The sequence below is a fragment of the Protomyctophum bolini genome (genome assembly GCF_963924005.1).
Source record: "Protomyctophum bolini genome assembly, chromosome: 18".
NCBI lineage: Eukaryota > Metazoa > Chordata > Actinopteri > Myctophiformes > Myctophidae > Protomyctophum > Protomyctophum bolini.
In genome coordinates, this window is record NC_137879.1 from 28,629,677 (window position 1) to 28,648,652 (window position 18,976).

Consider the following 18,976-nt stretch of genomic DNA (forward strand, 5'->3'; position numbering starts at 1 on the left):
CAACACACACCCACCCACAGACCATATCCTTTTGCAGTATGCTCTTTCCCATGAGCCTTCACTCTAGCGTAGTGATTTTATTCAGTATTTTGTTTCACTCTTGTCTTGTGTTCCAGCAGTCTGTCTCTCTCTTTCTCATATCCTCCCCAAACCACCAGATATAGGAGAGGACACACACATCTGGGGATTTCTTTTTTCACACCGGTGCCAAAACAATACTTCTAAATATACTTCTGAAACAGGTGGATTTAGCCAATCAAGGTCGATGCAACGCGTAGTAGTTCTGCTATTTTAGTCAAAGACTGGAGGAAGAGAGGTACAATGAATGAATATCGGGATGAATTGATGTAGCGATATATAGTTCAGTCAGACAACTCTTGGAATGAACTTGTATTGAGCACAATTGAGCACATAGATATCTGACGCATAGTTTGGCGTCAGGGCTCTGTCTCAATTCATTCCCTGTAAGCATGCATATTTTTAGCAAAATGACATGCCAAAAATAGCATTACAGGAAATGAGTGAAGACGCCAGGGGGATCTAAAAAGAGCCTACAGGTGGATGCTGGGGAGGGGGTGGGATTGGCAAAACCTCACGGGCGGCAGGCAGCGGAAAGCGAGGCGTGGCAACAGGCAGAAGAGAGGCAGCAACAGCAGCATGCTCAGCCCCTCTATAGGCAAAGAGTTCATTACATTTCTGTTTGACTGTACCCTGTACTGATTACTTTTCTGCCAATAAAGAATTCAATCAATCAATCAATGATCACCTGATCAGGTTGGCGCGCTATACCTGGAGTTGTCTGCCCATGGACTGGCTATAGGCCGGCTGCGCATCGTTGAGTACAAGATGAATGGACGAGCAGACGGATGGAGGAATGTGTGTGGAGGGATGACTTAATGAATGATGGGATAGATAGAGAGAGACAGCAGCCATCGCTGCGTCCAGCAGACGTAAGGGCAGCTGGTGCTGCTGGGAGATATATTGTGCGCACACTGACAGGTGATTGGAGGCAGGGCTGATTGTCACGGGGGAGGAGGACATGTCGTCAGCTTGATTGAAGGCAGGTGAATGAGCGACAGGAGGGACGGAGTTGTCAAAGGGCTTGAGTGACGAGTGGCAGATTGGTGGCACGAGAGTTCTTATCAGGGTAGGGGGGGGGGGGGCGTGCGTGATTGCCATCTGCAGTGGTGGAAAGCAGCTACGTACATTTACTGAAGTACTGTCCTTAACCCATTAGATCTGCTATTTTTGAAAAATGGCGCAGATCTTTGAAACTTTCAGAGCGAACGTTTTGAACTCAAATCTTTGCTTCTGGGTGGGGTCCCTGGAACAACATATTTTCAGATGGGGGTCGGCGGCCAAATACATATATTTTTGGGGGTCCTTGACCTGAAAATGTTTGAGAACGACTGACACAGAAACATGGGTCTTTCAGCAAACTGTCAGGATTTAGAATTGGTAGAATCGTCCTCTGCAGGTCCAAATGGGTTAAATCCAACTTGGAGCTACTTTTACTTTACTTTACTACGCGAATCTACAGCGTTTCGAGCTTGTAGATCTGCTGCTTTTTCTATACTTTTTAATAAGAATCCTGAAATGTAACAGTTTTGTACATATTGGTTTCCACCCGACAGAGACAGAATGGTTCTTAATGGAAGCCGTCTCTGCGGTGCGTGGGCTCATGCGTCTCACAGCAGCATCACATCACCACTGCCCTTTTTACCCAGAATTCCTTGTGGCTGGCATGCCTGCCTGCCTGACGCCATGAGTCTGTGGTTTGAGACGGCTATTGGTCACCGTGTGGGCGGCGAGAGACAGGTCGGCCGAGAGAGAGAGACAGAGAGAGAGAGACTGACAGATAGCATTTCGTCTATTCTGAGCTGTCTCTTTCAGTCTGTCTGCTCAGGCTTATGTTAATGTCAGCGCTGATCATAATAGACAAGGACAGAAGGAAATGTACACAGGACTGTACACACGCAAACAGGCACACGTGCGCAAACACACGCACGCTCGCACGCACGCACAGGTTTGTAATACTATACTTGTGAGGACAGCAAACGTTTTCAGACAGCGACTTTGTGAATGCCATTTTTTCATGAAGCCAAAATACTTGGGATTCACAAGCTCACAACGTGTGGCGCTGCGGTTGCATGTTTTTCGGCATATGACACACAGGCATTCACTCAACTAAGTATGAATCACACCCCGAAACATAACTTCTAAATGCTTGAACCTAACCCCAACCTAATTGTAGACCTATCTCTAAACATGAATCTCTTCAACCAGAAAACAACAATTCTTCTTGTGATGACCAGGAAAATGGTCTATTTCTCATATTCTACCATTGTGGGGCCGGTTAAGGGCCTCACAAGTATAGTAACACAAACACACACACACACACACACACACACACACACACACACACACACACACACACACACACACACACACGCACACACAGTAGCGCACACGTGTTAGCAAGCAAACTGGTTCTTTACCTGAACCCGAGCTGTGAAATCTGGTGACTGATTGCGTCATTCACACTTATCCTCTTCCTATCTCACTCAATACCATTGTACCGGGGGTGGGGGGGGGGTGTTGCTGGACATGTGTTGCTGGGTTTACGTTGACGGCAGTCGTCTCGCTCTGTCGGGTGGAAACCTCCTATGTCCAAAACTGTTACTTTTCAGGATTCAAATTCGACAGTTTAGCATCAGCAGCAGCAGATCTACAAGCTCAAGACGCGTCGCTTCGCGCTGCGTTTCAGGCTTGCAGATCTGCTACTGTTGATGCTTTTGTGTGAGGCTGTAATATGATGAAGTAGGGTGTTCATTTACGACAAAAAACTTAAAATGTAAACATGGACATAAGCGTTTCTGTCCATGTTTGTCCGACGACGATGATGATGATAGGCTACTGTATACCAGTAAGACGCGCAAACGCGGGAAGCGAACGCAGCTCGTACATATTTGGGTTTTGGACGTATAGCTGCTTTGGGGACTCCTTATATGGTTATGGCTGAGTCATGGTGGACGTATAGCTGCTTTGGGGACTCCTTATATGGTTATGGCTGAGTCATGGTGACGTAATCACTCAGCTCCATATATGGGCACAAAAGCGGGACAGACAGACACACAGACACACAGACAGACAGACATGATCTGCTAGGTCTCATAGTAAGTGCTCACTGCGTTCGCAATGACGCTGAGTCACTGTTGGGAGGCTATATGACGCTGAGTCACAGTTGGGAGGCTATATGACGCTGAGTCACAGTTGGGAGTGTTGCTGATCAACACGCTCGCTGACGGCAGCACACATAAGTGCGTCAGACAAAAAAAGAAAAACTAAAATCTATATAAAAAAAAGAATGCAGGAACAAGCTCAGATTTAGAAAATGATTGGTATGCTTTGATTGTGCTCAATCAATCTTCATTGTCACATTTATAAGTGGGTGAAATGCTCAACTGTGCAGGGCGGCTCATGTGCAGTTAACCATGCACTTAAACCCTCTGCCCTGAAAATGTTTTTGACATAGTTCTACAATGTCGTATTGCTACTTTTACTTGCTGTAAGACTTCCATCTCAGGTAATATTTTGATTTATATACAGCTCTCCTCAAAAAAATGGAATATTCTGCAAAAGTACATTTTCTTCCGTAATATAATTCAAAAAGTGAAACATAATATTCTCAATTCATTGCGCATGAAGTGAAATATTTAAAACCTTTTTTTTGTTTTAGTCTTGATCATCATGGCATACAGCTCTTGAAAATCAAATACCATCTCAAAATATTGGAATATTTTACGAGACCACTGGACACAAAACAGTGGACCAACACCAGCAGATGACATACAGCCAGATAGAACGCTCGCCCTCAAAAATATAGTTTTTGTTTTTTATAATAAATAAACATGAATAATGTGGTGTGGCGTCATGTGCGTGCATGCAGGCCCACCCACTCCTGGCTAGGCCCACCCAAAACCTCAGTTTTTGCCACTGATGACATGGCACCCCAAATCATCACTGACATTGAAAACGTCACACTGGAGTCAACACAGCCATCTATCAGGATGTTTTTGAAAATGTTGTGCTGTTGACAAGCTTTATGGAGAGACCATGGTATTACTGTGCTTAACTGACCAACCAACTGGCCTGACCTGAACCCCACAGAGAATCTAGGTTGTATTGTCAAGAGGAAGGTCGGAGACATGATTTGTTCAAAAGTAGCCCAGACTATTGACTGCATGCATTAATATACTTTTAAGATGGTCGACATTTCTGGATAATGGTGTTTTTGTGAAATATTCGAATATTTTCAGATATTTTCATGAGCTGTATGCCATAATTATCAAGAGTAAAACAAAAACAAAGTTTTAAATACTTTATACTACTTTATGTGCAATGAATTGAGAATATATGAAAGGAGCTCTCTTTCTGACCAGACGGACAGACAGACGGATGTGACAGCAACAACACATCCTAATCATTACAGTTGACAGTCTGCTTTTAGATCCTCCTCTGAGGGTTGGCTTTATACCCACTCGAGCGAGAGACAAAGAGAGACCGGAGAAATGGCTCTCTTCATGTCCTATTAACCTTGACAGTCTGACAGGTTGTCTGTCAAGCGCAAACAGACATCCATAGGACACCCATTTCTGTGTAATGCCACTGCCAGGCTCAGGATGGCAAAATGGCCGGAGAAGATCATGCAGGATAATCGACTTTTGTGTGATTTTAAGACCTGCTCTGGCAGTGCCACGAGAGTACTTGTATCATGTCCAGGTAGCTAAATAAGCCAATGTTGCACTTAAGTTCAATACTAGCAGCTCTGTTGTGAGCCTGTATATTAAAAAAGATGATTTGTTAAACTCATTGACAATTTTCGACTACAATGGGCAAAAAATATATTTAACATCTTATACGATATCATGAACTATCCAGACCTCACGGTCATCTGAGAAACGTCTGCTTTCTGTCCCTATAACCAGGAATAAACGTGGATGCAGCATTTCGTCTGCTGCCACTCTCATTTCTTTAATAACACAACTAAAGACCTGTTTGCTACTGCCTTTGATCGAGTTATATTTGTTCTCTGCTCTGTTCTCTTCTGCAATGCAACTGTGCATTTGTTTCACGCATCCTAATGCCATTGTATAATTGTGTTTCAATTAGCTTGACGTTCTGTGTAAAGCACACTGAATTGCCTTGTTGTTGAAATGTGCTCTACAAATAAAACTTATATAATATAATAACATATAGCCAAACAGAAAGTGCACAAACAAACAAGGCAAAAGGCACAGATCCTAAATGTGCCGTACTGAACTGACCTTAAGGCCTGCAAAGTGCTGAGAGAGCCTGAGGACGAGAGCCTCTCCTCCTTCACAGCTTTTCCCTGACAACTCTTAATAGCTCTGAAATGGCACTGAGGATGCACTCAGACTCTGACCTCCGCTCCCATTTACTGTGATCTGCTAAGGACTTGCTACACCTCCTCTGCCTGCCTGCCTGCCTGCCTGTGTACAACAAGCACAGCCCTCTGGCACGTACAGTATACAGAACGTACCGGACACTGACAGGGAGGACATTGCAATTTACTGTTCAGGCATTTAGCGGACGCTCCGAGTCTTGCAAAGTGCAGGAACGTACTACTGTACGTGGCGACTCAACGGTTGTCGGGGTACAAATTCCGTCTGAGCAACTTTGCACTTGCAGTACGGCTGTCACGACATGTTGCGTTACGATTAATTTGTCACACAGATAATTGCAATTAAGGATTTAATTGTGTTTTTGTCCTTGAACGCTGGAACGTTGGGAATAAAAAGTACATTTCTGTTTGTCTTTTAGCCTTTAAAGCTGCTCCAGGCAGATGGACCTATGGACCTATGGTCACATAGGTAGTATAGAGTACAAGGAAGTCAAAGAAATCAAGTGTTACAAAGGACACCAGGTGAACATGGACGCTAGTACCGGTATGTAGCTTTGCCCTGTGTTTACATAACAACACATTATTTCCCTCTATACCAGCGGCCATCAGCCACTGCAGTAGTGTGCTGGTGTTTTGCTGCAGAAACATGCATGCTCTACCCCTTGGTGTTTTGTCTCTTTGCTTTGGTAGACAGGGACGTACAATGACCACCTGAATGTTTGTTAATGGAAAACCATGCAAGTGAGCACCCGCCCCCCAACAATCCCCCTCCTGCCCTAGCTCCCTGTCAGAGAGAGGGGGGAGGTGATGGGCGAGGAAAAGTTTTCCTTGTTTACAAACAGAGAGGAGGAGAAGTTAGGATACCTTTAACAAAGACGAAAGAAAACTGTTCTTACCTTTTTATTTTCAGTGAGGGAACAGCACAGCACACGATGGGCGGTCATGGGAGGGAGAGAGAGAGAGAGAGAGAGAGAGAGAGAGAGAGAGAGAGAGAGGGAGAGAGAGAGACAGAGAAAGAGATTTGAATGGCAATCAACAAAATATACCATTAAACGAGACCTCCTAACATTGTAGCCATAGTGATGGCAGTGCTCCATCATTTTCCCACTGAAAGGGACGTGTGTGTGTGTGCGTGCATGCGCGCGTGCGTGTTGAAAGCTCACAAATACTCCACAATTAATTCCACAATCACTGCTCTTGCACAAACAATGCCTCATTACATGAAATATATAAGTAAGCCATGAGGCCCATAGGGCAGGAGCCTATCACCTGTTTCTGTAGCGTGAGGCAGCTTGATGTACAAGTAGTAAGTACAGCCCCTGGACATGTACAAGTACACCCCCTGGACATGTACAAGTACACCCCCTGGACATGTACAAGTACACCCCCTGGACATGTACAAGTACACCCCCTGGATATGTACAAGTACACCCCCTGGACATGTACAAGTACACCCCCTGGACATGATGTACAAGTACACCCCCTGGACATGACGTACAAGTAGGACATGACACTAATATGTCACAAGGACTTGCCCCCAATCCAACCCTTGACGCTGAGTGACAAGCAGGGAGGCCCTGGGTCACGTTTTATAGTCATTTTTATAGTTCCAATCTCAAGGTGGAACCACAAGGCCACATGCATGAGCTGGTGGCTAAAACAAAGTAAGGATACAGCATCACAAGAGAAACCCACAGGTGTTGGACAAGGCAAAGTGAAAGTGAAAGCACAGCGTTGGCGGGTATCAAAGAGTACAGTGACCGAGTAGCGTCATCGATGATGATGAGTCATCGGACAGTGAGTCAGCCATGTCATCCGTTATGGCATTCGGGAGTCAAGGATTGCTGGACGGATGGGGTGTGAGTAAACAACGCCCTCACAAGTCAATAAGTCAATCATTGTCGCCATGTTCTCTGGAGAGACAGACTCGTTGTCGACTGACTCACACAATATTCAAACGTTTCACGCTGTACAGCGGAAGCGCCGACAGATCCGTCTGCGTACGTTTTTCTGTCCTAATAAATCACGTTAGTCACCAAGCATAATATCTAGGTCGATGTCAGGGCCATATTTGAACTTTTCTGTGTCTGTCTTTGTGTGAATGAATGCCCTACTTGATCATACTGCAGCGGTCACAACCATCGGTAGTGTGTTACTGGTCAGACGGCTCGTTAGGCCCTCCCCAAGCCCTAACTTTAACCGCACACGGACGCAACGTCGTAGTTGGACTAATGCGCACTTTTGATGGTTTCGAATTTAATTCCTGAAGTAACAGCTTTGGACGTGTGAGGTTTGGAACCCGACAGAGGAGACATCTAGGTCACTGCTTAGCAGGAGAAATGAGACTCTGAATCAACGTTATTGTCACATTACAGCCAGGTTTATGCAGGCATTGCACCACTTTCTGGGGAGGTAGCTACAGTATAGACAAAGCATCCAAAAGTTGTTTTGTTGGCTTAAGAGACTAATCACTCACTGTCCGCCAACGTTCATATCTATACTGATGTCAATGTGTGGAGGGAAGATCCATAAAGGGAGAGACTGTTCGTACGTGATGTCTGCATTTAGCATCAATCACAAAGACAGGATGCAACCCTGCCACAGGTAGGAGGAAATGAGAGGACATACGTGTCACACACACACACACACACACACACACACACACACACACACACACACACACACACACACACACACACACACACACACACACACACACACACACACACACACACACACACACACACACACACACACACACACACACACACTCTTTTCAGGAAATGGAGCAAGCAGTCAATGGCGGTGGAGATTGTTTTGTGAGTGAAAAAGCTTCCGTTAGTATAGCGCTCCCTTAAATAGCAGCTGGAAATTGGATTCCATTAACAGGGGAAAAAGGCACACGATGTGTTGCGATGGGTTTAGTGTTAAAGACACAGCGGACACGCTGGCACCTTCAGCCCTGTGTCCGTGTCTGAACAGCACCACTGAGATCTTGTGATAGCACTCATTATTAGGCTGTTATCTGTGGAATAGCACATGTATGAATGGCTGTATTTAAAGGGCCACTTCACCCCTTTTGCAACCAGGTTTAAAGACGGGGTGCAATGGCTTTTTGAAGTTTCAGTCTAAAACGGGAGGCTGTGTGCTTCTGAACCAATCAGAGCATCGCATCACTTCAGGCTATGGGACAACTACTATGCTGGAATTGTTTGTTTAGAAAATATACAAGTACAGAGCATGCAGCTACTATGTGGCTTATTTCTAACCTTCTAATGATTTCAGATATACATATTTTAGCGTGCTGGTTAAGTTTAAAATGAGTAATACACTGTCTGGATGTCATCTTGAATGAGATTACTATACAGAGTAGTTCTGTAATCAAAATCAGCTGTGTTTGGAGGAACGTGCAGCAACGGGAAACAGATGAACACACTCAGAGTTAAATTAACATTGATTTTATAATATAAATTGGGGTCTCAGATAGAAATGCCATTAAACGGGGGTCTGTAGAATAATGAATGTCAAACTGGGGGTCCTTGAAATTAACCCATTCTGAACGGGCACCCATTTTGGTGTTAGCATCATGTTACGCTTTATGTATTGAAAAATAGCAGATCTACAAGCTCATATCGCGCCACCGAGTGGCGCGATACGAGCTTGTAGGTCTGCTATTTTTGAAAAATTCGAAGAACGACTGACATTTTTAGAATCTGATCTCAGGTCAGAATGGGTTCATCAGACCAGTGTGTGTCCCGTGGAAACCTCGTATGAATCTGATCTCAGGTCAGAATGGGTTCATCAGACCAGTGTGTGTCCCGTGGAAACCTCGTATGAATCTGATCTCAGGTCAGAATGGGTTAAACGGCTTGAGAATCACTGCTAGAGCCGTACAAATCTTCTCTTATGGGGGTGACGGTCCCTGGCATTACCTCTTCAAATGGGGGTCCGCGGGCTAATTAGTGTCAATTTGGGGGTCCTTGACATGAACAAGTTTGGGAACCCAACTTTAAGTTGAGGGACCCAACTTGAGGGCCATTTGGCGCCAACGTGTAAGACAAGTCTCTTCTATACATTCTGTCTCTGTCTTTGCCGTGCGTTTGCGTGTCTGTTTTTTGAGTATCACTCTATTGTTTATTCTATGACATTTTGAAGAACTTATATATAATGCTTGACAGCAAGCACATCACGCTGGCAAGTCGTGCCGCACTGTCACAGAGCACTGTAGAAATGTCATTTGGAGTTGATGTGGAAGTGGGAAACTTTAGGTTTTTGTTGTTTTATTTGTAGTTGGGTCTTTTTTTTATTTACCACTCACCTACTGTGAGCAAACTGTCAAGCTGAGAGGTTGACAGAAAATGCAGTTTGTTTGTTTATTTCTCTTTCTCTGGGGATTTGGAACTTAAATGGTGATGATACCCTAAACTGTTCTTTTTTGTTTGTTTCTCCCCCTATTCTGGAGGGAACATTAACAGCAAGCCACAAGCAGCCATGCCACAAATATTGTCTTATGGGGGTCCCTGGCACAAAATAATGTCAGACGGAGAGTCCACGGCCACAGTTGGGCGTTCTTCACGTGAAGAGTAAACCACTTGAACCCCAGCATCCATATTCTCATTAGCCAAAGAAGCATCTCTATAAGCTCACAACACTTTGCAGCCCTTATATTGTAGATCGGCAATTTTTGGGCGAAGAGATTTGGTGTAGATAAAAAATAAGTCTCTCTTCTCTCTCTCTCTTCCCCTCCCCAACTCATGTCTGTTATTGAGGGGCGCTAGCCCTTTCTATGTCCAGCTTTGAGGGTTTGTGCAAACACAAACATTGTGTTAACGCAAACATTGAATGCCATTGACAATGAATGGCCAGCTTTGAGTGTTTCACAAACTATTATAATATTCCAAAGTCAAAAAGAAATACCTCACAAATTCAAAGTACAGTACTTGAGGTAAATGTACTTTGCACTGTAACAGAGGCTGTGGTGCAGTAATATGCAGGCTGGTGAGCTGCAGCCACTGGAAGAGATTCTGTCTCGTTGGACATGCAAGTGAAGTACGCTCCACACCCACTGCCAAAGAGTGTCACCTCTGACCCTGCGAAAACCCTCTCTAAATGCTGAGTAGACACACACACACGCACGCACGCACGCACCCACGCACCCACGCACACAGGTAACTGACACTCGCCGCAACGAACCCAACACCTGTCAATGAATGGCGCTTCCTGTGTCTGTGTGTGTGTGTGTGTGTGTGTGTGTGTGTGTGTGTGTGTGTGTGTGTGTGTGTGTGTGTGTGTGTGTGTTGTGTGGTTAGGGTGCATTTCCATGCTTGTTAAATGGCAGGTTGTGGTTGGAATGCATAAATATTTCAGTGTCTGGTGGTAAGGTAATCACTCTGATTAAATGGACGACATGCAACTACTCTGAATGGACCGAGAGGAGAGGAGAGGAGAGGAGAGGAGAGGAGAGGTTAGCAGATGCAAGGAAGGTTTCAGAGCACTAAAGATGGAGAGGAGAGGAGAGAGGTTGGACTTGGACCTCCACAACAGAGATTAGCAGAGACAAGCAGGTGTAACCTGAGGTGAGAGTGAACGCTATACACATAAGGGACCGAGGAGTTACAAAGACAGAGCTGAAAGAGGTTGTTTCCCCCCCCCATCCCTCCCTCCCTGCACGTACTTCAAATCTGGCAGAAGATGTTGTTATTTTGTGCTCGGGTGATGAAACATTCCCTACTGTATTCTGCATGCTGTCTGGAAAACATCCGGAAAACTTCAGCTGTAGCTCTATATACACAGACTGCACCTATAGACATAGGTCTACAGTACAGTTCAGCTGTAGCTCTATATACACAGACTGCACCTATAGACATAGGTCTACAGTACAGTTCAGCTGTAGCTCTACACAGACTGCACCTATAGACATGGTCTACAGTACAGTTCAGCTGTAGCTCTACACAGACTGCACCTATAGACATGGTCTACAGCAGTGTTTCCCAACCTGTGCTACGCGGAGCTATGGTGCTCCTCTTGATGTCTCCAAGTGTTCCGCCTGATTTTAACTAAATTAACACTATCCCTCCCCGAAAGCAAAAGCTATTGAGCTGCAGGCTTCCTATTGTTGCGTCGTTGTTGTCACACGTCTAACCATTAGACATGCGATAACTACAACACGGAACAATAGACTCTAACGACCCTCGGCCATTGAAATGTTAATGCTTAGATGCATGCAGAAGACGCTACATTTCGCTCCCTCCAGAAAGACTTGAGCGCGCAGAGTGCATATGCACGTAGACGGCAGACACACACAGTCCCGACCCAAACACTGAGGAGGTAAAGTAAACGTGACGTTGTTGTGATTAAACATAATGTGCCACGAAAAATAGCTGTCCAAAATAGCTTTCCATAGATGTCCAAACATGATCGCCTCGTTCGGCCAACAAAATATATCTCCCTCCCTTCACAGAAGCGCAGCGATGCCTGATTTATTCTTCGTCGTACACGTGTTATGCTTGCATGCTGAAAATGGCTGATCTACAAGCTCACAGCGCGTTGCGGACGCAACGCGTTGTGAGCTTGTCGATCAGCTATTTTCAGCACGTGGAAATAAGCAGGCTGTGAGAACTGAGACCCTTCACAATAAAAGCATGCAGCATTCACAAGTTGGCTCATAATAAAGAAAGGAAAAGGATTAGGTGGCATTTCACATTTCATATGAGCAATTTTTTTGAAACTGAGGCTCTGTCTCTGTCCTTTTCTTTCTCTTTGAAGTTATTTGATGAGTGCTGTCATGTGTGTTTTTAAAAGTATATTTACTTTTACGTTTTACTATATATTTAATATATATATATATATATATATATATTTATATATATATATATATATATATATATATATATATATATATATACACCCCCCCCCCCAGGTGTTCCCCGAGATTTTAGGGCTATGAAAAGTGTTCCCTGGGACAAAAAAGGTTGGGAAACACTGGTCTACAGTACAGTTCAGCTGTAGCTCTACACAGACTGCACCTATAGACATAGGTCTACAGTACAGTTCAGCTGTAGCTCTACACAGACTGCACCTATAGACATGGTCTACAGTACAGTTCAGCTGTAGCTCTACACAGACTGCACCTATAGACATAGGTCTACAGTACGTGTGTTTTATCCATCAATGGGACAATAAATACGGTCACATCCGAGCTCCGTAGGAGAAAATGAATTTGACATCTACGCTTTGGTTTAATCAAAACCACAGACATCAACTCTTCCCCTCAATAGACTCATTTCCATTTCTTTCCCCCTCTCTGCTGACAGCGTACGGTCGTCGGATGAAAGCGAAACTCTAACGAATAACCGAGGGAGCTGCGGGGTTCTGAATCTACACATCAATGGGGTGGGGGGGGGGGGGGTAAATGAAAGGTTCGCCCGCGCTGCAGAGCAATACACAAGACTTGACAGAAACCGCATTATTGTAAAGAAGAACGAAGCGAAAGATCCAATATCATGTCAGAAAAAAGTTCTTTCCTTTTTAATGCCTTTTTTTTACTACCGGCGTAAGGGAAACGCAATAACCACAGCATCATCACTTCATCACTTCAACCTTTATGCTGCGATATTCCCTTTTTTCCGACCTGTAGTATTCATTGGGCTCGGTCTCATTCCGGTAAATACAGCCGTATACGGTATACCTGACAGGGAGGTGTGCGGGTTGCAATCTCTGTGTTGTCACACAGACGTTTACCGTCTATGTTTATGCAATAGATAATGTGTGTACAGTCGAAGTGCAGTGGGGAAGAAGTATTACTTATTTATTTTACTTCAGTAATAGTAGAAAGTAGCAATACAACAATGTCAAATCCCTGTGTTAAAAAAGTACCTATTGATGTCAAAATGTATAGGCTACCATTTACCCAAAGTAAAAGCACTCAAAATCGTCCAGAAACGGCAGATCAACAGATCGCCTATTTTCAAAAAGTTGAAAAAAAAACAAGGCTCTAAATTACATAGAGTACATTGCAGTATTGATACTTTTAGTCAAGTAAAAAAAAGTGCTTTTCCCACCACTGCATATAAGAGAGTCACAGCGCGGATACTTGACAATGTGGCGAGGTCATCCTTTCTCATCACCACCCCTCCCTCCTCCCCCTCCCCAGCTCCCCTGGGCGGAGGCATTAGCCTCCCGCCACCGCGGTAATGATAATATTAATTAGGCTCCGCCCCCCCGCCGGGAGGATCGAGCTCATTACGTCGATTCTTCAACCTTTTCTTCTGCTCTTAATTCATTTTCTGCCTCACTTTCACCGCCTTGATTAAAAGATAAGAGAAGGTTGATTAATTATTAATGGCGGCTGCCGTCTCTTCACTTTCTTTTTTTCCCCCTCCCTCCGTTTTAGGCTGGCCGCCGTGGCGCTGATGGGGTGATGTCTGTCTGCTCTGTCATCCCCCGCAGGATCGTTGCGGTTTTACAATTCTTTCCACGCCAGGATTCATTAATTAATTCACCTCGTATTGCCAGCCTTTTCTCCCGTTCAACTTATTTTGAAAAGCCATAAATCCGCGACCAGAAGTCACCGGATGTTAGTTGTCTAACTGTGTGTGTGTTGTCGCATATCACTTCTGGTCTCCCGCTCGGCGATCAGAAAAGACTACCGCTCCAGTCTTGTTGACAACACCATGCAGCTAGCAACCCACTAAGGTCCCAGATGCACTTTCCCACAGGGCACTTTCAAAAACAAAATAAACGAGCGAAAGTGCTAGTTGTAAAAAGCTACCATAGTTCTTCATGAACATCCACTAATATGTAATGAAGACAGAATGCGCTTTCCCGTCGGGCAACCTGGAAGCAAACTCCACTTGCCCGAACATTATATTTACTTGCCACGGGCAGTCGGGCAGCCGTACTGTGTCAACCCCTGCTACGGTAATGACTGTCCTTAGATTTCTGTGGTAAAGACAGTCTCACAGGCTGGCTGTCTTACAGGCTATTCCTCCCGCCCAACACTCCTTGCTGATAGGTGTCTCCCCCCCCCCGCCAGCCCGAATAGGATATGTGCAGTGACCGGCTTCCCACCCCAAACGCGGGCCAATTTTGTTCGCATGGACACTTGACAAAGCCAGACGTGACACATTTGGAGCGTGTGCTTGGGGGGGAAATGTTGGACAAATTTAGAATAAGTTTGAAACACAAACACTTGTATGGGAGGAGGGGGGGGGTCCTTGGCACAGAATATTTTCAGATGCGGGTCGGGCGGCCGAATGGAGAAGTTTGAGAAGAACTGAATCACTCACACGATGGATCACGGGCGCATGTGACCCGTCTGTGTTTTCGCTCAATCCTCACGGGGAACGCACGGGAGAGAAAAACGCATTCAGAGGTCAACAAAGCTTCTCCTCCCAACAAGATGTGCTGTCCTACTGGGAGCATTAAATATGACTTACAGTGTGTGTGTGTGTGTGTGTGTGTGTCCAGGGAGACAGGTGCATGGATTTATGTGCCTTCTGGCAGACAACTTATACACAGCGGCTGTCCAATGCACTGGTGGGAGAGCATGCACGCGCTCGTGCACGCACACACATCATAAAAATAAGGGTCTGTTTTCTTTGAAGCACACACATGCCTTAGGACCCCCAACACACAAGAGATGCATGCCTGACAACACCCCCAGCGTTAGGGCAGAAGCGCACACACACACACACACACACACCCCTAATTCACCAGAGAGCTGACAACAGCGTCGGCCGCACTATACCTCTTATTCTATACTGTCTGGTGTATAATACTTTAGACCTCACTGCAGGAAGGACACGCACGCACACACACACACACACACACGCACGCACGCGGGGGAGGGGGTGTGGGGGTGGGGGGGGGGGGTGGGGAGAGTGTTTCTCGGCAGCCTCGCAAATGCAAGCATAACAAAAAAACCACAAACATGGTGTCATTAAGAGAACGTTGAGCCTCTGGTCTAAATTGAATGAGAGTCTAATGGATGCATTATGTTTGTACACAGAGAGGTTTGGGACTTTCTATACCCCGCAAGGCTGCATTACCTTGATGCAATCACAGCAGAGAAAAAAACTAAAACATCAGGAGCTGATATGCATCTCTTCTCTGTCCATCATGTAGGCCTGGGCCAGAAAATCTAAAATGGTGCTAATAACAGGAGTACAGTACAGTACAGTACAGTACAGTACAGCTCACTTCAGACGGGTCGTCTGCATTTAAAAAATAAAATTATAGCCGATCTACAAGCTCACATTTTATTGTACTGCATATAGGTTTCAAGTGGCAATAACAGATTTTTATGCTGCATTAACTTCCACAGGGAAGTGTGTGTGTGTGTGTGTGTGTGTGTGTGTGTGTGTGTGTGTGTGTGCCTGCGTGCGACGCTGTGCGTGCACACGCAATATAATGTGGCCAGGCCCCTTCTTCATAAGACCTGTCGTCCACTTTGTTTCTTTAACAAACTTCTGACGCTGAGAAGCAGTGGAAACGGCGACGGTTCCAAACGGAGGATTAAGGAACAGATGGGATGTATTTTGGTAATCTCCAGACGAACGGTGGTGAGATATGTGTAAGTGCTAACAGCATGACATGTCTTAATGTGCCACAAGTTGTGGCCAAACATTCACTATGTACACTGTAACATGCCGCCAACAGCTGCTGCTGCTGCACTATATATATACTGTATGTCTGGCTAAGCAGTGTTGATGCCCGTCGACTACCTTTTTTTTCGCTGACGAAAACTAAGTAAAAACCAAGCTATGATGACTAAAACTCAGGCTGAATATATTGACAATTGTGTCAACATAATACTGCCCCACTATAAGGTTGAAGCCACTTGGCAGCCATAATACTGACATAAACAGAGTGAAAAACAGATGACAGCAATGTTAGGAGAGGGTGTGATTTATCACTATGACCATATCCGAGATGGTTCATACATGCATCATGCATACATACAACGGCCATATAATTAATATGCTAAACAATAAGGGCCACTCATGTAGCGATCCAGCACCTGCTGCAATGCCTGACAGTGTGATGCGGGTTCGAATCCCGATGACCTTTGCTGCGTGCCACTCCCTATACCTCTCCCCCCATTTACTGTCAGACTACTGTCCTGTCAATAAAGGCATAAAAACAAGCCCACAAATGTATAAAAATATATTATGTGTATGTTAACAATCAAGCTTTGCTGTCAAACTAAGAGCTGTTTAGCTATATTCTAGCTGATTACCGGTATTTTATTATCACCATTACACCACAATGCAAACATAAGAAACGAATAAAATGATCTAATGAAATTGTTATCACATACCAACTACATGGTGTTGTTCCCAATATAGACCTACAATGTACCTCTGTGATTATTTACATGCATTTTTACTGTACCAAACATTTATAATAAAATACGGTATCTGAATTCAATAATGCAAGTGCAAGTACTGTAGATCAAATTAATTCAGTTAACAGGACGAAAGATGGATATTTAAAGGAGAGTTTGTTTAAAAAAAAAACATTAAAACCTAGCATAATTACTTCCTGGTCCATGACCAGCAGGTGTGGCCTATAAAGGTTATAGAGGAGTACATGTGTTTGTAACATCTCAGTGATTGGCTATACCATTTGCCCCTCCCCCAACACCGCTGACGTGCCTTTGAGCAAGGCACTGTCTGCAACCCCAACGTACGGCACCAGTGGAGCTGCTCATTGGCAACGTAACATTGTACTCTCTTCTTACAGTCTAGCCAGTGGAGCTGCTCATTGCTAACGTAACATTGTACTCTCTTCTTACAGTCTAGCCAGTGGAATCTCTCTCTGTCTCTCATATTCTTTTACTTGGCAGAGTCCCGTGAACCCTATAGAATTGGATGCCGCCAGGCGAGGTGGTGCTATAGGCCTCTTCCTGCGTGCCTGCATGTGTGTGTGTGTGTCTGTGTGTGTAGTGTGCGTGCGTGTGTGTCATTGACTGTGCCTTTAATGGAGTGGACGGGCGACTGGGCAAACAGTTACACCTCTATGCTGTCACAAGCCAAGCGGTGACACTGTGAGAGAGAGACGTGTTAATGTCACCGTCGGGACAGACCAAAATCACGCCGGGAGCATGCCTCGCTGAATTGTGGGAAATTCAGTGAGGCACACACACACACACACACACACACACACACACCCCTTCGCCCACCACAGAAGCCATTGAACAGGAGAGACTAGCATGATGAAGTCATCCTCTACACAGCAGTCTGCACAGTCCAGGAACATTGCCTGTTATCCAGCTGTTCTCCAGCTGTGGAGACGCACCGCCCGGCTCAGCAGCAAAGAGCTCTCCTACTGCAGGGCAAGGAGACGTGGAGCTCCGCTGGTCAAATTTTGGCATCAAAGGAAAGGAAAACAAGGGGTTCATATGGGGTGTGTGACTGATAGAATAAGTCGTTTTTTGGGGGGGTTGAACTACTCCCTTTAGGCTCTGTTCCTGCACCGAGGTGGTGTAATGTATGTATGTATGTCTGTCTGTCGCTAAACTGCTATGCCCGCCTGCCTCTCCTTATCCAAAGGAACACAATAGCCTATACAGACATGCCGATATGACAGCAGAGTGAAAATAGCCTTGCTGACGCGGACACGGAGAGATCACAGACGCCTGCCGTCCGCCGACACTTGCCACCGCAAGGCCCTCTGGGAGAAAAATATGTATACAACCAGAATTCGTTGCTGTCGGATATGAAAACATACATGACAAACATACAAGCGGACACCTGGTATCTCCACATTTAAAAACGTTGCACAAAAGTAAGAAAAGCTGTGAAACTGGTTTTATGTGGGTTTTATAAATATTGAACCAATAGGAGGAGCTTGTTACTAAATAATACCAACTCAGTCTCAGTGGCTTTGCGGACGGTCCACCCTGTCCCTGAGAGGTTGAGGTTCAATTCCCTGGTCGGTTCATACCAAAGACTATACAAACCAAGCCCTGAGGGTGAAACAACTGGTCTGGGAATGCCCATATATGGATTAATGGACCTTTTTTCTTTTTTTTCAACAGGTGGGGTATAAAATGTATGCTAATAATAAGGCCAGGCAGGGCCTCAGGCCAGCCCAGTTAGGGCCCGGGTAGGGCCGGGCCTTCATTTTCGGGCCTGCTGAGAACTCGCCTGCAGCTCCCGGGCACGGTTGCGCTAATAACTTTGGGGCAGGCCTGTCTAGAGTTTGAATGGACAGGTATCGGTCAAAAGGGAGACATTGAAGAGGAAGGACGGGTGGGGGAGGATCAACATATGGAATGTCGGAACAGGTCAGCTCCATATATGGAGATCTAAGGGTTTGAAGTTTGAGGTCAGATGTAGAGATGCTGGCCAGCTCCATATCTAGGTGATCCAGTCCATGTATCAGTGGCGTGATCTTCATATATGGAGACGACCATATATGGAGCATGTCTGGAGTTGGAACACAGGTTCTTTTTTTATCTTTTTCCTCCGTTGTTGGACATACAAAGTTTCTACCCGACATCAACCAATTACTTTCCTCACGTCACTCCTTCTCTCTCCCTTTTAG

General features: G+C 45.2%; 1 protein-coding gene across 8 annotated transcripts in view; it reads right to left on the reverse strand.

Annotated features, from left to right (window-relative positions):
- LOC308333283 (protein sidekick-2-like) overlaps positions 1-18,976 on the reverse strand; it is a 454,209-nt gene that overhangs the window by 286,008 nt on the left and 149,225 nt on the right. The window lies entirely within an intron of this gene.